The sequence below is a fragment of the Pelodiscus sinensis genome, chromosome 29 (genome assembly GCF_049634645.1).
Source record: "Pelodiscus sinensis isolate JC-2024 chromosome 29, ASM4963464v1, whole genome shotgun sequence".
Lineage (NCBI taxonomy): Eukaryota > Metazoa > Chordata > Testudines > Trionychidae > Pelodiscus > Pelodiscus sinensis.
This window is the reverse complement of record NC_134739.1, coordinates 11772448-11795287: the sequence shown is the minus strand read 5'-3', so window position 1 is coordinate 11795287 and position 22840 is coordinate 11772448.

The window sequence follows — 22840 nt, the reverse complement described above, 5'->3', positions numbered from 1 at the left end:
CGGATGGGGGAGGGGTCGAGGCGGGGGGGGGGGGAGCATGTTCTGAGGAACTTTGAACCTCCTCTCCCTTAGGCCGGTTAATTGGCCAGGTTTGGGCAGCGTCTGGCGCGGCGCACGGGGGCAAAACTCGTTGGCAGCCAAATTAGAACCTGCTGTCTCGAGTTATTCCTCTCGACTGGCTGCGCGCAGAGGGCGGCCTGGCCTGGATACCCAGGCGATGGGCACTTGGGGGCCGCGGGGGGAGAGGGGGAGACGATCTGTGTTGTACACTGCAGGGGAAGCGCTGAAAAACAGAACCTCATCTCCGTGCCCCCTCAGGCTTCCCAAGGCGGCGCTGCACCAGGCTCAGGAAGGGGCAGAAAGCCTTTAGCCCCGGTGTCGTTCCCCATTCGAGGGCCTGGACTGGAACCCAGGCGTCCAGGCGCCCCCCCCACCAGTGCTCCCTGGAAAACAGCTCCGGCTGCTGCCCCCGTCCAGCTTGGCAGTGGTGATGCGACAGCTGGGGAGGAGGGAGGGGGAGTTTCCTATCCATTCCCCGTCCCCCCAGCCCCGTTAATCTCTCCCTGCCGCCCTAAACTGGGATGGGCTGATCCTGCCAGGCCGGGCTCAGCCACGGGCGCTCCTGGGGTTGGCTAAGTCCTGGCTTGAAGCCCTCGGCAGGGGCTGGGAGGTTCCAAGTGCCCAAGTTTTGTCCCTTCCGAAGTCCAGGTGACTTGGCTCTCGCTTGGAAGCTTCCTCTCTTCCCCACCCCCATTAACCTCCCCCCCCTTTCCCCACTCCACTGGGCATCTCCCCATGGCCTCTTCTCCTCAGTCTGGTTCGTATTCGTACAGGCCCTGTGGTTCCTCTCCCCCCCGCTCCCCACCAAAGCATCTGAGGATGGTTCCTCCTCCTGGCTCTCAACCAAGAGTCACTCCAGATCGGGCCAGATGTTCACCAATCCCCTTTACAGCCGCTCTCCTCTCCTTCCCCTCCAGTGAACGCCCCCTCCCCCCTGCAGCATCACTGCTCTGGCTGGAAGGAGCGGGAGGGCATGGGGGGGGGTCTAGGCAATTGAGACCAGGGAATTGAGACCAGAGCAGGGCTGCCCTGTGCCATGCCAGGGTGCCAGCCCACTGGCCGAACAGCTGCTCACCCGCTGCTTCAGCTGAGCCTGAGCACGGGGGCTCTTTGGGCCCTGGGCTAAATCCTCCGCTGCTGTAAATCAATCGAGCACCCTGGATGGCACCTGCCAAGCTTCCAGGGACAGTGGTTGTAGGCTCTGAACCCCTGGGAATCTCCCACGAGCCGCTTCCCAAGTGGCCTCGTGGTGACGCCTCCTGGGGGAAAAAGCAGAAGGGCTGGAGTGTGCACTGCTACCCCCTATGGGGCAAGAGTGGCACGGATGGATTGTGTCATAGCCCCCACACTGCACACTGTTAGTAGGGATTCTCCTTTTGCTTGGGCAGCTGGATGTGGCCGTTCTGAGTTCTCCCCCCACTTTATGAAGAAGCCCTGTAGTTAGAATGGCCACTAGTGGGCCCCCAAAATGCCAGGAGCACATGCCATTGCAGTTAAAGGAAGTGCTTGTTTTCTCAGCCAGCTTGGCCTTCTGTTTGGACTTTCCTGCTACCAAGAAGTAGGTGTTTACATGTGTCTGGTCTGCAAGGCGTTGGAGCCGGCCTGCTCTGCTGGTCTCGCTCTGGGGAGGGCTCAGATCCCCCTCCCCAAATGCCCCTGTGAGACCGGGCTGAGCAAAACTGGTCCTGGAAACTAAAGGGTCTACAGTAGGATTTGGGGTGGAGCCATGAGTGACTCCAGCACATCCTGAGCCTGTGATGTGCCCTGGGCTGTGTACCTGCACATTGCTGGGGCTGACCGCAGAGGGCGCTGCTGCACGCAGTTCCTTGGCAGGCGAGCAAGCTTTGACTCTTGCGAAGACGTGCTGGGGAGGATTGAACGTTTGGGGCTGGGTGCAGAGGCGGCTTTGGGAGCCGTACAAGGAACAGGAGAGTTTGCACCCTGCCTCGAGCTCAGATTGGAGCAAATAACTGCTTCTTGGGAATGGAGCGCTGGCACTGGTCCGAGATCCTTAGGAGCAAGGATTGTCTATGCTCTGTGGCATCACTGAATCCAGGAACCCGACTCCATGACATTCATTTCTCCTCTGGGAAAGCAGACTTGTAAGGCCCTCAGCAGAGGCACCTGACTTGCAAGGCAACTGCTACTGCAGGGCAGAGGGGCAAGGTTGGTGTCAGCAGTGGGATACTGGTGTCAGAAGAAGTGGCAACAACTACCTATAATCTGCCCATCCCAATCATCCATCTGATCTGAAAAGCAGGATTTTGATCTGGAAGAGCCAACTTGTCCCATTGTTATCGTTCCTTGGGGGCCAAGTATCTGCCTCCAAGAGAGGGCCAGGGTGCAGCCACTGCGATGAGGAGCTATGCTCCATCTTTTTATTCCATTCCTTGCTATGTCCAGCATCAGTTGCTTCAGATGAAGGGGCAAGAAACTGCCCTAGTGGTCAGTTATGGAATAATTTGCCCATAGGAGAAGTTTTCCGACAACTCTTGTCAGTAACTCCTTTTGCTGATACTAGTGTTTATATCTCCTTAAAAAAATGCTTTTCCTCCTCTCTAATGTGACTGTGGATGATCTGCGTCTTCGTAAGTGTTGGGAGTCATCCTAAACCCAATGATCTCTAGGGGCAATGAGGTTTGCAGGCTACTTCTCAAGGGGGTGGCCCATGATTAGCGAGCATGTGTTGTGCAGTTCCTTTTAAAAATTCACTTTCTCCAACTTTCCCAGGAAAAATGTTTGACATTCTCTGCATTTTCTCTCCTGGATTTTTCTTTCTCTTTCCGCCGTCCACTTTCTCCCCTCATTTTGCCACCGAAGGAGTTGAGAGAAATGAAAATACGGAGAAAGCAGGATTTTCATTTTGAAAATGGAAAGATTATTTTTAACCTTTCAGTGATGATCATTATTTCGTAGACCTTTAACAAGTCTGCCGTTGAAATGACCCCAATGCTTCCAGCCCCTCTTCATGCAAAAATCTCCCCAAACCGCTAGCCAATTTTATCACCTGTTGCCAACCCTCCTCTCTTTCGGCTAGATCTTTTCTGAGACAGGTTAGCCAGCAAGGAGGAGTGGGAGGCAGGGATCTGGGGTTTGTGGCTCAGATTGGCAGTGGAACTTTGCAGCCAGTGGCTTAGCCTCACTGTGCCTCAGTTTCCCCATGGGTAAAATGTAGGGTCACAGTCAAACTTCCCCGTCATGGCGTGCTTGCAAAGTGCTCGGTGACTCCGCTGGAAGGGGATAGAAAAGAGCAAATTCTTGTAATTATGTTGGACCCTGTTGGGGTGGGGGAGGGGAAACCCATGAGAAATGTCAGCCCAGCCCCACTGCTGGTTCAAACCCTCCGTCCCTTTGGCCTTGGATTCAGACCAGTGGCGCTGGTGATCCTGAGCAACTGGTCCAAAAGCACCTCGCGCCAGGAGGGCATCACGTCGCCTCTTCCGACAGTGCTCCGTGGAGACCTGTTGCTTAGCAACCCCCGCTCCGTGTTTCTCACTTGCTCTTGGCATTGGGGGCAGTGGGCCTGGGGGCCGGTTACTGGTACTTGGGGGGCTTTTCCCTTTGCTTTGGATGAAACCGTCACGTGACTCTGGGTGATGAAGCTGGAAACCACAGGAGCACATTGGGCAGGGCAGGTGGCATGAGGGCAGGTAAACCCGGCCTGGTGCAGCCTGTGCAGCCTCAGACAGAAAAGGGAGCTCAGGGTTCTCCTCACGGGAGTCACGGTGTCCAGTTCTGGCTTGGGTCAAAGGCCAAGTCCCCGCTGTTCCGGCTAAGGCCGTGCTCCATCTTTGCACGAGAGAAGCACCGAGCTGCAGTAGTGGAGGAAGGAGGGTGTAGTGGTTAGAGAGGTGGGTTGAAGGACCTGCTGGGCTGGACTTTTGTCGTGGCCGCTAGGGTTGCCAGGTGTTCGGTTTTGAACCGGGTATTCCAGTATTGGAGCTTTCTGTCTGGGAAACAAATTGAGACAATAGAACTGTCGGGTATTTTCTAAATCAGATGGAATGTCGATTGTGATGGACTGTCAAGTGTGTCCGGTATTTTTGGTCAAAGCATCTGGCTTCCCCAGTGGCCGCAGGTGCGTCGCTTCACCTCCCTGGGCCGCAACACCGCCTCTGGGCAGTGGGAGTAAAAGCCCTGCCCTTCCCTACAGATAGGGTTGTCGGGTGTCCGGTATTCACCCGGATAGTCTGGTATTTGCGTCCCCCATCAGGTAAAAAAACCCAGAAAATACCAGACATGTAAAATGTTCGGTATTTCCTGTTTCCCTCGGACGTTTCTGGTGGGGACATTTAAAGGCACAGCGCTTTTTTTTTCCCTCAACAACTTTGGTCTCCCCCTTTTTTTTTCTTGAGAGAATTTTTTCCCCAGTTTTTTTTTTTTTTTGCAGGGGGCGGGGGTTCGGTATTTTTGGTTAAGCCATCTGGCAACCCTACCCACAGAGGGGCTGGGAGGGTAAACACTGGAAGCAAACGTGATGGGATCTAAGCCAGGGGCGTCCCACAGCCAGGAGTGGGGCTGCAAGAGAGGGGCAGGGAAACCCAGGGGCAGAGAGGGACTTTGGCAGAGAGGGACTGGACGAGCAGCGGAGGATGCAGGTCAGGACTGAAGGCTCAGGCGTGGCTGGAGGCAGAGCCCAGGGCTAGAACAGCAGTGGGGCTGGCCTGGGAGCTGGGGCTGATGGGGATCAGCAGGGCTTCAATGCTGCTGGAGCTGGCTGGAGTCGGGGAAGGCATCAGCCCCAAGCCCTTGGGCTCCGGGAAACATGCTATGAGAATTTGAGGCCTGGGTAGCAGTGGCCCTGTCATGGAGGGGGCAGGTTCCGCACCCCGCCTGCTTCCCTCGCCCCGCTCTGCCCTGGCCATTCAAGGCCAAATCAGAGGTGCCCATGGGCCGCACACGGGGGCCCTAAATCTGGGGCAGGCCTGGGCTCAGGGGCTTGGGAGTTTCTTGGGAGGCTCCTGATGGGGGAGTTTATTGCAGAAAGGATCTGCCCAGGGTGGGGTGGGGCGTGCTAGGGGGGAGCCCAGCGTTACGGGTCTGGCAGCGGGAGGGTGCAAATCTTGCATGTCAGAAGCGGCTCGAGTGAATCCAAAGGCAAGTTCCCCCTCCCCCGCGCTCGAGGGAAGGGGCTGCCCCTGTGCCCATCCCCCCCTTGGCCTTTTTTCTGCTCAACAATTCTGGTGCGGCTCTTCCCATTTTTTCCACCGCTGTTTTGGCTCTTCGTTCAATGGGTTGGCTACCCCTGGTCTAGCGCAAAGCCCTGGTGCATGTGATCACAGCACTTCCTCAGCCCCTCCACCGGCGCTTCCAAACCTGCCACGTCCCTTGTATGGTCCCAGTAGCCTTCCACAAGGAAACCACAGCATCGAACGTGGCAGCCTCCCAAGGTCTGGACAGCAGAGCTGGTGCCTCCGACCAGCCTGCCCCTTGCAGCTCATCATCAAGAGGAGAGGGTCATGGGCCTTTTGGGTTCTTTTCTCCGCTCTTCCTCTCTTTCTGATAACCTTGGGCATGTCACTTAACATCCGTGCCTCAGTTTCCTCACCTGGAATAACGCCAGATAGCAGTCTTGGGAGGCTCAGTGCACGAATGGGCCTGCATGGCTCCAAGCTTCTCGTGGGTGCTGAGGAAAGCCAAGCAGGTGTTAATAACCTGGGAGCATGGAATCTTTTTTTTGGAATGGGGGGGGACAAATAGCCCAGTGCATGTTTGCCAGGAGGTGGGAGAAGGGAGCTAGGAATCAGGGCCAGCTGGACTGGCCAGGCAGTAGCAGACAGGGTATCATGGCGAGATGTTACTGAGCAGATGAACAAGGATCCTTCTCAGTATCGGCGGGGATTGGGCAAGCACATCTGATGCCATTTCAGCCCAGGAACCTGTCTCCTTGGGGCGGGTACGCAGGAGTGCAAGATGCACCTTCCTCCCCTTCTCACAGGGGCAGTGTGTCCTGGCTGGCCCAGCAGAACTAAGCCCTGTCCTGTCCTATCGCCCCAGGCCTCTAATCAACAGAGGCCTAACTGGATCCGTCTTGGGCAAACCCGTGCAGGAGAGCGGAGGCTATCTGGCCACTCTGTCACCCACTCCAGGGCTGGGCAGCGCGGAGGCCTGGCGCCGTGGGTGCGCCCAGCTGTGGGGCAAGATGCACGCCCACAGCTGCACCACGGGCGATCAGTAACCGAGCGGCGTCTCTGCGCGTGCGAGAGAGCACCACCGCCCCCCGCCCCCGCCCAGGAGGAGTGAGGCAGCTTCCTCCCCGTCCTTCGGTCTGTCAGAACCAGCCCGCGCGCCGTATTTTATGCGCAAAGACACTCTGTGGAGAATTGAGCACGCTCTGACCCCACCTGTTCCCCCGCTCAGTGGAAGCCCATTAATGAAGTTGGGCTGCACAGGATCCCAGCCAAATCCTCATGTCCTCATCAAAGGAGACATCTGTCCCTTCCAAGAAGGAAGATATCACCCAAGGGGGAGAGGGGAGGGGAGTGGGGGGCTGGGCTAAGGGGGAGTGTGCGAGCGAGAGACCTTCCCTTTGATAATCAAACCCCTCAAACTGCCCCTTGCAAATGCACCGTGCTCTGCTCTCGGGCCCCAGCAGGACCCCTGCATTCCACCGCACGGTGCCAATGGGGACCTGAACCCCCCCAGCGCCGAGCCCCCAGCGCACCACCCCCCTGGCCCCGCTCTTAGATCCTCCCCGAGTACAAAGCTACCTTGCGCTCGTGTGCCAGGGCGACTGACTTTCTTTTATTCATGTGTTGTTTTATTGCTGGCAAAAGCTGTCGGAGGGTGCTTCCTGCCAAACGCGTCCCCAGCATCTTGGCCTAACATACAAACGGCATGCTAATGCGGAAATTTAAAGAGGCGCTTTGGTTGAAATCGGAATTTTAAATGAGCGCGAATGCACAGAAGGGACCCAGTCAAAAGCTAACAATATCCCAACCCTCCCCACCACAAACACACCCTCCCCTCTTCAGCAATTCCATGGGCATGGATGGAGATGGAAGGAGTGTGTGTGTGTGTGTGTGTGTGTGTGTGTATGCGCGTGTGCATGTGTGTGTGTGTGTGTGTGTGTGTGTGTGTGTGTGTGTGTGCATCCCCCCCCCCCCCACATCCACCATGAGATGTTCTTGAAGCTGGGGGCTGTCGATGAGATCAGAGTTAAGGGGAACTGAGAGTTGATCCTAGAGCATCCTGTTCTTTGGCCAACCTTCCCTGACTAGAGAGCTGGCTCTTGGAAGTGAACAGATAGGCGATGTCTACACGGCGGCGCTATTTCGGGATACCGGAAGTACCCTGAAGTAGCTATTCTGTGTCTTTAAAGCAACCCGTTATTTCAAAATAAATTTCTAAATAATGGGTGCATTGTTCCGGCGTCCCTGTAACCCTTGCTCCATGAGCGTTAAGGGACATTTCGGAATAGCACTTTATTTCGAGGTAAGGGTGCAGTGTAGATGCACTGTGATTGAAGAACCAGTCAATGAAAGAAGTATCGGGGGGAAGCCGTGTTAGTTTGAATCTGCATAAACAACAAGAAGCCCTGTGGCACCAGAGGGTATGTCTACACTACCCCGCTAGTTCGAACTAGGAGGGTAATGTAGGCATACCGCACTTGCAAATGAAGCCTGGGATTTGAATTTCCCGGGCTTCATTTGCATAAGCGGGGAGCCGCCATTTTTAAAACCCCGCCGGTTCGAACCCCGTGCAGCGCGGCTACACGGGGCACGAACTAGGTAGTTCGAACTAGGCTTCCTAGTTCGAACTACCGTTACTCCTCGTGGAATGAGGAGTAACGGTAGTTCGAACTAGGAAGCCTAGTTCGAACTACCTAGTTCGTGCCCCGTGTAGCCACGCTGCACGGGGTTCGAACCGGCGGGGTTTTAAAAATGGCGGCTCCCCGCTTATGCAAATGAAGCCTGGGAAATTCAAATCCCAGGCTTCATTTGCAAGTGCGGTATGCCTACATTACCCTCCTAGTTCGAACTAGCGGGGTAGTGTAGACATACCCTTATAGACTAACAGATTTATTGGAACATAAGCATTTGTGGGCAAAGACCCACTTTATCACATGCATCTGACAAAGTGAGTCTTTGACCACGAAAACTTATGCTCCAATAAATCTGTTAGAGTATCTTTACACTGCCACCCTCGTTCAAACTAGGGTGGCTAATGTAGGCATTCAAACTTGCAAATGAAGCCTGGGATTTAAATATCCCGGGCTTTAATTGCATGTTCCCGGGCGCCGCCATTTTTAAATGCCCCACAGTTCGGACTCCCTGCCCACAGCTACACGCGGCACAGACTAGGTAGTTCCAATTAAAGCTCCTAATTGGAACTACCGTTACTCCTCATTGCAGGAGGAGTAACAGTAGTTCGAATTAGGAGCTTTAATTGGAACTACCTAGCCCGTGACACGTGTAGCCGCGGTCAGGGAGTCCGAACTACTGGGCATTTAAAAATGGCGGCGCCCGGGAACATGCAAATAAAGCCCGGGATATTTAAATCCCGGGCTTCATTTGCAAGTTCGAATGCCTACATTAGCCACCCTAGTTTGAAGAAGGGTGGCAGTGCAGACACACCCTTAGTCTACAAGCGCCACACGACGTCTCAGTGAAAAAAGTTTCTTCCTGACCCACTAGCTTAGAGGTTGGTTTGTGCTCTGGAGCATGAGGGTCTAGAGCAGCGGCTCCCAAACTTTTCGGCATCACGCCCCCTTTTTGATTTTTGAGAAATCCTCACACCCCCAAAATAGCAGAAAAACTTGTTGAGAAAAAAAAGGAACTGACCAGGGATGAAACATAAAAATAGCAGCAAAACTTGGGAGAAGGGGATTGACGGGGGAGGGGACTGGGTCACCTCACGTCCCCCCAGCACGCCCCCCAGTTTGGGAACTCATGGCCTAGATGGTAATTTCATAGGTACCAAAGAAATAGGAGAGAGAAAACACTTTCACCCTTTTCGATCAGATCTTGCAGGTGAGTTTTAATGGCTTTTGGTGGAGCAAGTCTCCTAGAAGTCGTATGTAGCAGTGTCACAGGTGGGGTGAGACTGTTCTAGTGGCATGTAAACAGCTGCTGGTTCAAATCTGGCTGTCCCTTGAACAGCTGCCTTATTTTGGGGGGAGATAGTCTGGGTGTGCAGCAGAAGGCACTCACTTACTATTGTGGGCCTGGCCTGGCCTCCCCATCTCAGGATTTTGGTGCTAGAGGGGCATTGTTTACTAGAGGGAGGAGGCTCAGTCCTTCAGTGGTGTGGGGCACGGCCACAGGGCGCATGAGCGAGGGAGACTTACACTGGAGACCCACGACACGGCTGCAGCTAGCCCAGGTCAGCCGGCTCAGGCTTGGCTCGTAGGGCTGCAGATTGTGGTGGAGACATGAGGACTCGGGCTGGGCCCCCCTCCTCATAGGGTGGCAGCTGGAGCCGCAACGTCTGCATAGCACCTTTACAGCCCTGCAGCCTGAATCAGCTGGGTGGGAGCCGCAGTTGTTGAATTGCCGTGTAGATATGTCCGATAGAGACCAGCCCTGGTCCAGCAGGAGCCTCCAGCCCGCTGACCTCCGTGGGAACAGACCATGCCGAGAATCTCGGAGGCAGCTGATCCCGCAAACACTAAAACCTGTCGCTTGCCTCCCGGGAGCCAGGGAACTCCCTGTTAACCCCCACAGCGCCAGCCAGCACAGCCCTGGCAGGCCCGGAGCCCTCGGCAGGGTAAGCCTGGGATTTGCAGGTGCCCTCGAGCTTTAACAAACCACCCCTCTGCTTTGCGGGCTCCGTTTTGCAGGCAGCTGCCCTTCGGCATCCGGGCATCGGAGTAGCTGACACGCTGCTTGACGCACTACAGGGCGGGGCCGGACTGAGCCATTCCGGCACCCCGGGCAGACAGTTTAATTGCGCCCCGGGTTGGGGGAGGGGGCATGCATGGCCCCGCCCCCGTGCCAGTGCGTGGGGGAGGGCACGCAGAGCTGGCGGCGGCAGGATGCACATGCCCAGGCTGGCTCAGCCCGGCTACTGCCGCTGGTGCACAACCCAGGGCCGCCCGGGTCAGGCTGAACCTGGCCGAGCAGGGCCCCGCAGCCGCGGGAGGAAGGGCGCTGCTGGCCGGCGCTGTGGGGGTTAACGTGTCCCCCGGCCCGGGCAGTCGCTGCAGGGTGGCCGCTGGGGGCTGCTGCAGCCCACGATCCGGGAGCCGGGCGCGCTGCGCGCCCCCCATAGGTTGGCGCCCAGAGGCTTTGCTCCTGTCCCAGCCAGAGGGCAATCTCAATATGAGGGGGCTTGCGAGTGTAGCACAGGCCTGGAGACTGGGGTTCTGGACCTGCCTGTGCTCCCCCTCCGTAAGTTGTTCAGGCTGATGGGTGCTTATGTGTTTATGCAGCACCTAGTGCAACGGGCTGCCAGCTGCCCATGTAAGTCCGTAATAGCACACGCCGAGCTCGGAACACGCCCCCTGCTCCAGGCGGGTGGGAGCTTTTCGTCCTGCGCATTTGCATCAGAACAAAAACTTTTCCTGGACACGTCTCGGTTTCAATGAAAACTTCCTTGGGAAAGTTCTCAGGGCACAAGGGAATTTGTGGTCAGAGCCAGGGAGAACGAAAGCCAGCGCAGGGCGAAAAGTAGCCTTGCGGCTGGCCCATCAGTTAGGGTGCTTTTCCGGGTTATTGGAGTTGTGGGTTCAAATCCTTCTGCTGTAGGGAGAAGCAGTGGACCTGGGATACCTAGACTTTAGTAAGGCATTTGATATGGTCTTGCATGATCTTCTCAAGAAACTAGGAAAATACGACTTAGATGGGGCTGCTATAAGGTGGGTGCATAACTGTTCTCAGAGAGTAGTTATTAACGGATCACAGTCCTGCTGGAAGGGCATAACAAGCGGGGTTCCTCAGGGGTCTATTTTGCAGAACTGTTGACTCGAGTCTCATGACTTAAACTCGAGTCCGACTTAAGTCACCTAGGTGACTCGACTTGAGACTCGACTCGGGTTCATTGTTTGTGACTTGAGACTCGACTTGAGACTTGCTAATTTTGTTAAATCGACTTGGTGAAAAAATTGTCCAAAAATGCCGATCTTGACGGCTTGTACAAAAGTGACTTGACATTTTTAAAATTAAGACTTGAGACTCGTCTTGGGACTTGACTTGAAAGTGATTTTAGGGATTCGAGACTCGACTTGGACTTGACAATGACGACTTGAAGACAACACTGCTGTCTTGGGGCTGGTTCTGTTCAGTATCTTCATCACTGATTTAGATATTGGCATAGAGAGAACAATTATTGAGTGTGCAGATGACACCAAGCTGGGAGGGGTTGTAACTGCTTTGGAGGATTGGGTCATCATTCAAAATGGTCTGAGGTTAGTAAACAGGGTGAAGTTTAATAAGAACAAATGAAAAGTGCTCCACTTAGGAAAGAACAATCCATTTCACACACACAGAATGGGAAGTGACTGTCTAGGAAGGAGTATGGCAGAAAGGGATCTAGGGGTCCTAGTGGACCACAAGCTAAATATGAGTCAACAGCGTGACACTGTTGCAAAAAAAGCAAACATGACTCTGGGAGGCATTCACAGGCGTGTTGTGAGCAAGACAGGAGACGTCATTCTCCCACTCTGCTCTGCGCTGATTAGGCCTCAGTTGGAGCGTTGTGTCCAGTTCTGGGCACCACGTTTCAGGAAAGAGGTGGAGAAATTGGAGAGGGTCCAGAGAAGAACAACAAAAATGATGAAAGGTCTAGAGAACGTGAGCTATGAGGGAAGACTGAAGGAATTGGGCTTGTTTAGTTTAGGAAAGAGAAGGTGGAGAGGGGACACAACAGCAGTTTTCAAGTATCTAAAAGGATGCTACAAGGAGGAGGGAGAAAAATTGTTCTCCTGGCCTCTGAGGACAGGACAAGAAGCAAGGGGCTTAAATTGCCGTGAGGGAGGTTGAGGTTGGACATTAGGAAAAACTTCCTGCCTGTCAGGGTGGTTGAGCACTGGAATAAATTGCCTGGGGAGGTTGTGGAATCTCCATCAGTGGAGATATTGAAGAGCAGGTTACACAGACACCTGCCAGGGATGGTGTAGACGGAGCTTGGTCCTGCCGTGAGGGCAGGGGACTGGACTCGATGACTCTCAAGGTCCCTTCCAGTCCTAGTGTTCTATGATCCTATGACTTAGAGCTTGACTGGCTGTCGCTAGCCTCACTCTAACTGGCTCCTGGAACAGCCCTTTCCCAAGGCTGTTTTTAACCCTTTTTATCCTGGAGCAGGGGGACTGCCCCACTACAACACCCCACACCAGGCAATATTCCACTCCCCTTTCTCCCCCCCCCCCCCCCCCGGCAATACAACCCCTTTCCATGGATGTTACCTAATCTTCTTAATACCCTGGGGGGAGGGGGGAGGAGAAGGAAATAGCCCATCCCCCTCGCACAGACAGGGAAACTGAGGCATCTGTCCATGTGACGAACAATGAGGAATCTAAGCTCTCTGGAGAGGGTTGGCTCAGATTCCCTCCTACCAGCCCAGGCCAGAGAGGTGACTCCCAGCTGGGACCAGCTCAGAATGGCTCCTACCAGCCCGGACAGGAACTATGCTCTTTTGTGGCTCCCCTAAGGAAGCTGCTGGCTCTCGCCCAGTGGAGCAGGGTGGCTCTCAGTGGCAGTAGGATGGGGGTGATCAGCAGCCGGGGGGGCAGACGCTGCCGTGCTTGGCCATCGAGAGGCCGACCCCAGGGGGAGGAAGGGTTTCAAGGGAGAAGGTAACTAGATCGGAAACGTGCTGGAAGCAGATTGGACTCCAGGGCTCGTTCCAGCCGGCTAAGCTTTCTGCTGCTGCTTTTTGGGCCTAGGGATGTGGAGGCCGGATGGAACAGCTCCGGTACCTTGCTCCAGTGCCGGTGCAGGGGGAGCCCATTCCGGTCGGAAGGAGCAGGCAGCATGTCACTTCTAGAGCAGGGAGCCCAGGCAGCCGGGAAGCTGGCTCCAGAAGCTTGGTGGCTCGTCCTGCCGTAGAGCTGGCACACATGGCACCGTGGAGAGCGGAGCCATGGCCCCTTTCCAGGCCCGCCCCACCGGCTCGTATGGCACTGAAAGGCAAGGCAGGAGGGACTGGGGTGGTGGGCGTCAAGCTACGGGTGACAGCGTAGGGGAACCCGAAGGAGAGGGTGGTGGCGGATTGAAGGTGGAGCTGTTGGTGGTGGTGCTGGATTTGGAGTGAGGGTGTCAGTGTGATGGTGGTAGAGGTGGGATGATGGTGGAGATGCTGGGGTGATGGTGATGGTAGAGGTGTTGGTGTGATGGCAATGTTGGAAGTGTTGTGATAATAGGGGTGATGGGTGTTGTTATGGTGATGGACAGAGGTGTCAGTGTGATGGTATTGGGGGGATGGTGATGATGGAGCTGCTAAGATGACAGTGATGGCAGATAAAGGTTTTGGTACAATGGTGATAGTGGAGATGTCGAGGTGATGGTGGAGATATCACTGTGCTGCTGGAAGCACTGGGGAGTAGTGATTGGGGGGGTGTTGGGTGATGGTGTTGATGTGATGTCATAAATGAAGGTGTAGTGTAATGGTGGTGTTGGGGGATGGGAGAGGTATTGGGTGACGGTGTTGATATGATGGTCATAAGTGAAGGTGTCAGTGTAATGGTGGTGTTGGGGGATGGTAGAGGTATTGGGCGATGGCGCTGATATGATGGTCATAAGTGAAGGTGTCAGTGTAATGGTGGTGTTGGGGGATGGTAGAGGTATTGGGCGATGGTGTTGATGTGATGGTCATAAGTGAAGGTGTCAGTGTAATGGTGGTGTTAGGGGATGGTAGAGGTATTGGACGATGGTGTTAATATGATGGTCATAAGTGAAGGTGTCAGTGTAATGGCGGTGTTGGGGGACGGTAGAGGTATTGGGCGATGGCGTTGATATGATGGTCATAAGTGAAGGTGTCAGTGTAATGGTGGTGTTGGGGGATGGTAGAGGTATTGGGCGATGGTGTTAATATGATGGTCATAAGTGAAGGTGTCAGTGTAATGGCGGTGTTGGGGGACGGTAGAGGTATTGGGTGACGGTGTTGATATGATGGTCATAAGTGAAGGTGTCAGTGTAATGGCAGTGTTGCGGGATGGGAGAGGTATTGGGCGATGGCGTTGATATGTTGTTCATAAGTGAAGGTGTCAGTGTAATGGCGGTGTTGGGGGACGGTAGAGGTATTGGGCGATGGCGTTGATATGATGGTCATAAGTGAAGGTGTCAGTGTAATGGTGGTGTTGGGGGATGGTAGAGGTATTGGGCGATGGCGTTGATGTGATGTCATAAGTGAAAGTGTCAGTGTAATGGTGGTGTTGGGGGATGGGAGAGGTATTGGGTGACGGTGTTGATATGATGGTCATAAGTGAAGGTGTCAGTGTAATGGTGGTGTTGGGGGATGGTAGAGGTATTGGGTGACGGTGTTGATATGATGGTCATAAGTGAAGGTGTCAGTGTAATGGCGGTGTTGGGGGATGGTAGAGGTATTGGGTGACGGTGTTGATATGATGGTCATAAGTGAAGGTGTCAGTGTAATGGCGGTGTTGGGGGATGGTAGAGGTATTGGGTGACGGTGTTGATATGGTCATAAGTGAAGGTGTCAGTGTAATGGCGGTGTTGGGGGATGGTGATGGTGGAGGTGTCAGGTGGACGGGGTGATGGAGGTGTTGGGTTGATGCTCTTGACGTGGTGGTGATGCGCAGAGGTGTCCCAGTGCTGGTGGAGGCACTAGGGGATGGGGGAGGCACTGGGATGAGGCTGTGCTGGCTGTTGGTTGCTCTGAGGCAGGGCGGTGGGGGTGTTGGATGCTGGGCGGGGTTCCCGAGCCATGGCAGGGTGGATCTCCCCCTCACCCTGCCCAGCCTGCCCACCGGGGGAGCACCCTGTGGGTCAATGGCAAAGGGAGCCGTCCCTACTGGCTGAACTGGGCTGTAACTTAAGGGGTGAGTTCTGGGGGAGGGGTAGGAACGTTGCCAACAGCAGACCCACCACGCCCCCGTCAGTCCCAGCCTGGCCCCCCCTTCGGCCAGGCAACGGGAAGGTCTCTGACGCTGCACGGGCCCAGAATCCAGCCTGGCAGCCAATCCCTGGGCCCGTCTGCCATCTTGGAGCTTCCTGAGCCGATGAGGGGAAACCAGGGAGGAGAGAGATTGGACCTGGGCCCCCCGATTCTGATGCCAAGTGAATGCTGCCGGGGTGCAGTCGCGTTGGGACAAACCCAGCCCTCAGGACCCTCCTGCTCCGGCCCAGCCCAGCTCACGCAAGCACCGGACCCGGAATCTCTGAACCGTCTGGAGGACTTGGCACCGGTTTCCTCTCCTTGGTGCCCCTGCGGCGAGCCGCCACGCATGGCAGGTTGCAGCTTCATTACGGTGATTGATTCCTTTCGCTGCTAGCACACAGTGGGGGCCTGGCTGCAGAGGAAAACAGGGGGCGAGCGGCATCTGGGAAAGCGGCACAGCCCTGCCCCGGCACAAGGCTCCAGAGCGTGGCCTGGTGGGGCTGGGGTGACCACTCGGCATGGGTGGGGATGGGGTGGGAGGCATGAGAGCAGGCAGGCGCCAATGGAGATGGAGAGGAGGGAGTGTGGTAGGGGGATGGAGATGTTTCGTTGCTTTCTTAAGTGGGAGGTATGAATGCAGAGCCTGAGGCAGCGGCATGGGGGAAAGGCCCTTGCAATGAGATTCACTGATACTCGGCCTATAAGCTCTGGGTGGTCCCTAGACGCCTTCCTGACCCAGCAGGCCAGAATGGCTCTTTGGCTTGGCTGGTTATGGGCCATCTCCTAGCACCGCACTGGAACAGCTGTGGCTGGCCCAGGGACCTGGCCCTCCATCTGCACAGCATCTGCAGCGAGGAGGCAGTGGGGAACGTGGGGCCTTCTCCAGACGGGTTTTTGTCAGTGCACGTGGCACCGGAATACCGTGGTGAGACGTGCAAGAGAGAGATGAAATTAGACGCTGTGTCTGGGGGTGGACAGTTAGGGAGAGAGATGATGTACGTGGGGAGGGAGGGGTGATGTGGATGGAGGGCTGGATTGCTAGATGTGTATGGGAATGAGTGGATAGATGAAAAAGTGTTTCTGTGAATGGAGGGATGGACGGAACAGTGCATGTGTATGGGGCTGGCTGGCTGGGTTTATTAGTGTGTATGGGGTTGGAAGGATGGATGGATGAATGGAGCAATGCCTATGTGGATAGATGGATGGAGGAGTGCTTATGGGGATGGATGGATGAATGGAGAAATGCCTATGTGGATAGATGGATGGAGGAGTGCTTATGGGGATGGATGGATGGAGGAGTGCTTATGGGGATGGATGGATAGATAAGTATGGGAATGTGGGGAGCAGTAGGTTTGTGGATGAATGGATCAATGGAAATATCAATGGATGGAATAGTGCATATGTGGATGGAAGGATGGATCGATGAATCGATGGAATAGTGCATGTGTGGTTGGTTGGTTGGTTGGATGAATGAATAGATGGAGGGAGGGAGTATGGATGGGAATGGATGGATGGATGGAAGTGTGTGGGTGGATAAATGAGTGTGTATGGGGATGGATTAATGGATGGAGGCATATGTATGGGGATGGATGGAAGAGTAGCTATGTGGATGTCTGGCTGGATAGAGTAATGTATACATGGTTGGATGAATGGATGGATAGAGGAATGGATGGATAGAGTAGTCCATACATGGTGGATGAATGGACAGAGAAGAGTGGATGGGGAGGGAGGGATAGAGCAATGCATATATGAATGGATGGATGGATGGAGGAGTGTGCATGGGGAGGGATGGAGGGATGGAGGGAGGAGTGTGCATGGGGAGGGATGGAGGGATGGAGGTAGGAGTGTGCATGGGGAGGGATGGAGGGAGGAGTGTGCATGGGGAGGGGTGGAGGGATGGAGGGAGGAGTGTGCATGGGGAGGGATGGAGGGATGGAGGGAGGAGTGTGCATGGGGAGGGGTGGAGGGATGGAGGGAGGAGTGTGCATGGGGAGGGATGGAGGGATGGAGGGAGGAGTGTGCATGGGGAGGGGTGGAGGGATGGAGGGAGGAGTGTGCATGGGGAGGGGTGGAGGGATGGAGGGAGGAGTGTGCATGGGGAGGGATGGAGGGATGGAGGTAGGAGTGTGCATGGGGAGGGGTGGAGGGATGGAGGGACGAGTGTGCATGGGAAGGGATGGAGGGATGGAGGGAGAAGTGTGCATGGGGAGGGATGGAGGGAGGAGTGTGCATGGGTAAGAATGGAGGGAGGAGTGTGCATGGGGAAGAATGGAGGGATGGAGGGAGGAGTGTGCATGGGGAGGGGTGGAGGGATGGAGGGAGGAGTGTGCATGGGGAAGAATGGAGGGATGGAGGGAGGAGTGTGCATGGGGAGGGATGGAGGGATGGAGGGAGGAGTGTGCATGGGGAGGGATGGAGGGATGGAGGGAGGAGTGTGCATGGGGAGGGATGGAGGGAGGAGTGTGCATGGAGAGGGGTGGAGGGATGGAGGGAGGAGTGTGCATGGGGAGGGATGGAGGGATGGAGGGAGGAGTGTGCATGGGGAGGGATGGAGGGAGGAGTGTGCATGGGGAGGGATGGAGGGATGGAGGGAGGAGTGTGCATGGGGAGGGGTGGAGGGAGGAGTGTGCATGGGGAGGGATGGAGGGATGGAGGGAGGAGTGTGCATGGGGAGGGATGGAGGGATGGAGGGAGGAGTGTGCATGGGGAGGGATGGAGGAATGGAGGGAGGAGTGTGCATGGGGAGGGGTGGAGGGATGGAGGGAGGAGTGTGCATGGGGAGGGATGGAGGGATGGAGGGAGGAGTGTGCATGGGGAGGGATGGAGGGATGGAGGGAGGAGTGTGCATGGGGAGGGATGGAGGGAGGAGTGTGCATGGAGAGGGATGGAGGGATGGAGGGAGGAGTGTGCATGGGGAGGGATGGAGGGATGGAGGGAGGAGTGTGCATGGGGAGGGATGGAGGGAGGAGTGTGCATGGAGAGGGGTGGAGGGATGGAGGGAGGAGTGTGCATGGGGAGGGATGGAGGGATGGAGGGAGGAGTGTGCATGGGGAGGGATGGAGGGAGGAGTGTGCATGGGGAGGGATGGAGGGATGGAGGGAGGAGTGTGCATGGGGAGGGATGGAGGGATGGAGGGAGGAGTGTGCATGGGGAGGGATGGAGGGATGGAGGGAGGAGTGTGCATGGGGAGGGGTGGAGGGAGGAGTGTGCATGGGGAGGGATGGAGGGATGGAGGGAGGAGTGTGCATGGGGAGGGATGGAGGGATGGAGGGAGGAGTGTGCATGGGGAGGGATGGAGGGAGGAGTGTGCATGGGGAGGGATGGAGGGAGGAGTGTGCATGGGGAGGGATGGAGGGAGGCGTGTGCATGGGGAGGGATGGAGGGAGGCGTGTGCATGGGGAGGGATGGAGGGATGGAGGGAGGCGTGTGCATGGGGAGGGATGGAGGGAGGCGTGTGCATGGGGAGGGATGGAGGGATGGAGGGAGGCGTGTGCATGGGGAGGGATGGAGGGAGGCGTGTGCATGGGGAGGGATGGAGGGAGGCGTGTGCATGGGGAGGGATGGAGGGATGGAGGAAGGTGCGTGTATGGGGAAGAGTGGAGGGATGATCTGACACAATTTCCCTTTGGCCAAGAGAAGCGGAGCCCCTTGCTGGTCCTACAATGGCCAAATGGCTTCATGTGGTGCCCAGACCTTGCTCCCTGGCCAGCTCAGAACCAGCTCTCGTGCCACCAGTGACGAGACCAAGCAGTGGCTCCGATCTGCTCCCACTTTCCCTGCAGCGCCAACGCGCCAACACGGCTGTGGGGGAGGGAGATGGAGTCCTGCCCGAGGGCTCTAACTGACCCTGGGGGGGGGGCCGCACCAGCTGAGGGGCGCAGGGGTGTCTAGGCCTGCACTGGAGCAGCTGAGGCCTCCCTCTCTCTCTCACGGGGGTCAGGGGCCAAGCGGCTGGCCTGACATGCCCATGGCAGGGCTGGATCTAAGACAGGAAGGCCGGGTGGGGCAACAGGCCCGAAGGCTGGAGTGTCTGTTCCTGTTGCTGTCCTGGCTGACCCTGGTGGGGAGTGGGGCGGGGCAGGGCCCCCAGAGGCGCTGTCCTCCTCCAGAGACCCGGAGCTCGCGGGCCCTCCCGGGGGGTTTCTTATGAGACGCCGGACGGCTCCGAAGGAGGCGCGGGCCTGGGTGACGCCGTGTCCGGCGGGCTGGAGCTATGAGGCCCGAGTCCGCTCAGCGCTGTAATTGTGCACTAGCCCTGCTGGCCCGGTTCTGATCCCACCCGGCCCGGGAAGTGACCACATCGGCTCCAACGCCCTGGCCAGCTCAACGGGCCCAGCTGACAGTGAAACCGCCCCATACAGAGGCACCAGCTTGGACCCCGAGGCACCCGCTCCATCCCATCTGAGCCCGGAACCAACACGGGCTGACCCCCAGCTCCTGTGAGTGGGCTGCTGCTGTTCAAGGGTTGTGCTTACAGCTTCTCGCAGAGTCTGTAAAGCCCTGTTCGAACAGCCAGAGGGCTGCCGGCTCTCGGGGGCAGGTTACAGCTCCGCGGGGGGCTCTCTGGCTGGGCAGGGGCTTGTGACTCAGCTGCCTAGTGGTTAGAGCTGTGGAGACCAGGTGTGGGGGGTTAGACTCCAGCCGACTCTGGGGAGGAGATGAGGTCTAGCAGCTGGAGGTGGGAGGACCAGGAGTCGGGGTTCTCTTGCGGGCGCGGGGATGGAGATGGGCCCACGAGAGTCGGGATGCTGGGAAGGGGGGGCGGTGCAGCGTGGGAAAGGCTGGGCACAGGTGTGACGGCAGAGCTACTAGGAGAGGTGGGATTGCGTCGCTTTCGGGGGGGGCACAACAACCCAGCCTGCACAGCTGCACGCCTCCCCCCCCCGGCTCACAGCAGAGCCCCTTTGGGCCAAGCAAGCATCGCCTTTCCTCCAAGGCCCTGCCCTCCCTCCAGCCTGGAGCAGGCTGACGAGAGCCAGAGCCGAGAGAAAAACGGGACGGTTTGGCCGCGTGCGACTTCACTCTCATTTCTGCCCCAACGCGCCCATCTCTGGGGTGTGATCCAGGGGGCAGAGCGAGATGAAGCCGAACAGCCCTGCAGCCGGGGAACCCAACCAGACCGTGCCAGGGACACCGGCTCGAAGGAAGCAGAGCCGGGAAGCCCAAAGGACGAGGGGCTTGGCAGGCAGCCGCAGAGAGGCGGCAGTTTCCACGCCACGCTAGGGTCAGGAGTTTGGTCGTTAACTAAAAGGTTGGGGGCGCTGAGCCCCTCTCAGGATGGGGTGCCACCGAGGAAGGATGGGCTAGTGGTTAGAGCCATAACTTAGCTTCATTCGATTCAATGCCCTTTACAGGCTTCTTGTGTGGTCTGGGTCAGTCTCTGGGCCCGCTCTGTACAATATCCCTGCCCTGCCTGTCGGGGCTGTGAGGCTCATGGGGCCATATTCGTACCTTACGGGGCCTATAACTAAATGGGTTTAGTTATAATCTAATAGGTTAGATAGACATCTGTCAGGGATGGTGTAGACGGAGCTTGGTCCTGCCTTGAGGGCGGGGGGCTGGACTCGATGACCTCTCGAGGTCCCTTCCAGTCCTATGATTCTATGATTCTATGTGTGCCTCCTGCAGGTTGGATCTGGGCTGCGGGGAGAGTTCTGGGCCCTGCGCAACGGGCTGGGACAATTCTCCGCTTCTTGTCAAGTTTCTAGCTCTTGGGATTGGGAAGGAAACTTTCCCAGGTCAAATCGCCTGCCGTGCGGCCTTCCTGAGTCCGCAGACAGCCGGGGACGATGACTCAGGCGGGTGAGACACCTCCCCTCCCCCGGACCCTCCATTTGTCTCGCTGGCGTCGCAGCGGAAATGCTGCTCAAGCTGTGACATTAACTGTGGCCTTGAGTGATGGGGCTCAGAACCCTTGCCCTGAGCAGGACGGGGTTAATGAGCGCCCCAGTCCCCCCACCCCGTCACACCGGGGCCAGGCGTCCAGCCTGGGGGCAGGAGCTAGGGGAAGAGCCCAGTGCACCAGTGGCCCTAGGAGGAAGGCCCAACTAGAGACTCCTCAACGTTTGACCCTCCTTGGAGCCGGCAGGCCTGGGGTGGGGCCTTTGGTTCCCTCTAACTAGTGTGAGTCCCCTTGGGGGCTCTGCAGAAGAGGCAGCCTGGGAGGAGACCGAGAGGCCAAGCGGTGTGGAGGCAGGAGGCAGCCCGAGGATGCAGCAGACGGTCTGAACGGACAAGTCTGCTTCGGCCGGGGTCCCTGCACTGGCCTGGAGCGCCCCCAAAGCCGGAAGTTGGGCTGATGCGCCGGCACGACGGCGCCAGCCTGTGAGTCTGTTGGCCTCAGTTTCCCTCAGAAGGAGGCAGGACTGACAGTGTCCTGGCTGGGAGGTTGGGAGGCTGGAGCAGCGGGTACCGGAGCAGGAGGCTGCTGGGGCGTGGGCAGGCCCAAGGTGCGCACCAGCAGCGGGTGAACGGTCCCCTCCGTGCCTGCTGGCTTTGGAGGGTGGAGGGTGCGAAATGGCGGAGGAGGAAGGGTGGAGACTCAGCTGAGGAGGGAGAGGAACAGAACCGCCGGGCGGCGGCTGGAGCCGCGAGTGACGCCGTGCGGGGGGAAGGCCGGACTCTACCCCATCCTCCGCACAAACTCCCCGGATGCGCCGCAGCGGCGGGAGCCCGGAATTCCTGCCCCCAGCAGAAAGGGGGAACCCGGCCCTCTCCGTGGGCACAGCCTGGTGCCCCTGCAGCACAGGCGCAGGGGGAGCCGGCGACCCGGTCCGACGGCCGGGAGCTGGTGACGGAGTCCGGCAGCCTCAGGAACCAATCGCCCTTTACATCCCCCCCAAGGTCAGGCCAGAGGTGGAAGCCGGGTCAGGAGTGGGGGGGAGCCGAGGCCTGGACCAGAACGGCTTTACAAAGCATCTGCAGCTGGCCAGGAGCCAGGCCCCCACTCAGCTGACTAGCCCAGCCAGTCCCCACCCCCCGCACGTCGCCCGGATCCCCAGCCACATCCGCCTCCCCGGAGTCTGGCTGTGTCTGCGAAGCCACCTGGTGGCAAGTGGGCCCCACTGCCGGCACACGCTCCCCAGGGCCGGCCGAACAATGGAGGGGGCTCTCGGGGCCGCAGGCTGGGGGCTGCGAGCTCCGCCATCAGAAACACGGGGGGGGTGCGGGGAGGGTCTTTGCTCTTCACCTGCCGGGAGCTGGGAAGTTCACGGGCGCTGCCAAGTCACAACACAGACGTGGGCTCGATGCATCTGCTCAGGCAGCGGCCGGCAACGCCCCCCCCCCCGAGTTGGGGTGAAGCGCGTGGGGGGGGCAGCTTTTCAGGGGAGAAGGGGGCTCTCAGTAGCTCCCAGCTGGGGCTCGGCTCTCTGCGTCCCTAAGGGGGGTAGCCAGAGCCAGCGCTGCCGGGCTCTTCGGGGGCGTCCTGGGAGCCAGAGGTGAAGGGATTCGAGGTGCGGACATGTGCGGCGCCCCCTGCCAAGCAACGCCCCCTCCCACTCCCTGCCCAGCTGATGCCCCTCCAGCATCCCCCACAGCTAGGGCTGTCGAGAGGGCGGGGAAAGGGCACGGGGGCTGGAGGGGGCCACCCCCCAGATGTGAAGTGGTTCCCTCCCATGTCCAGGGGTTGCAGTTTGGGGCCATATCTCACAACAACCCCCCCTCGCTATAAGAGGGTGGGGTGCCAGCGAATGTGGTGTAGGGCCCCCCACCCAGGGCCCTTGTTCCCCCTGGAGCCGAGGGATTGGAAGGATCTGCTCCAGAGCGAGCCGTGTGCTCTAGG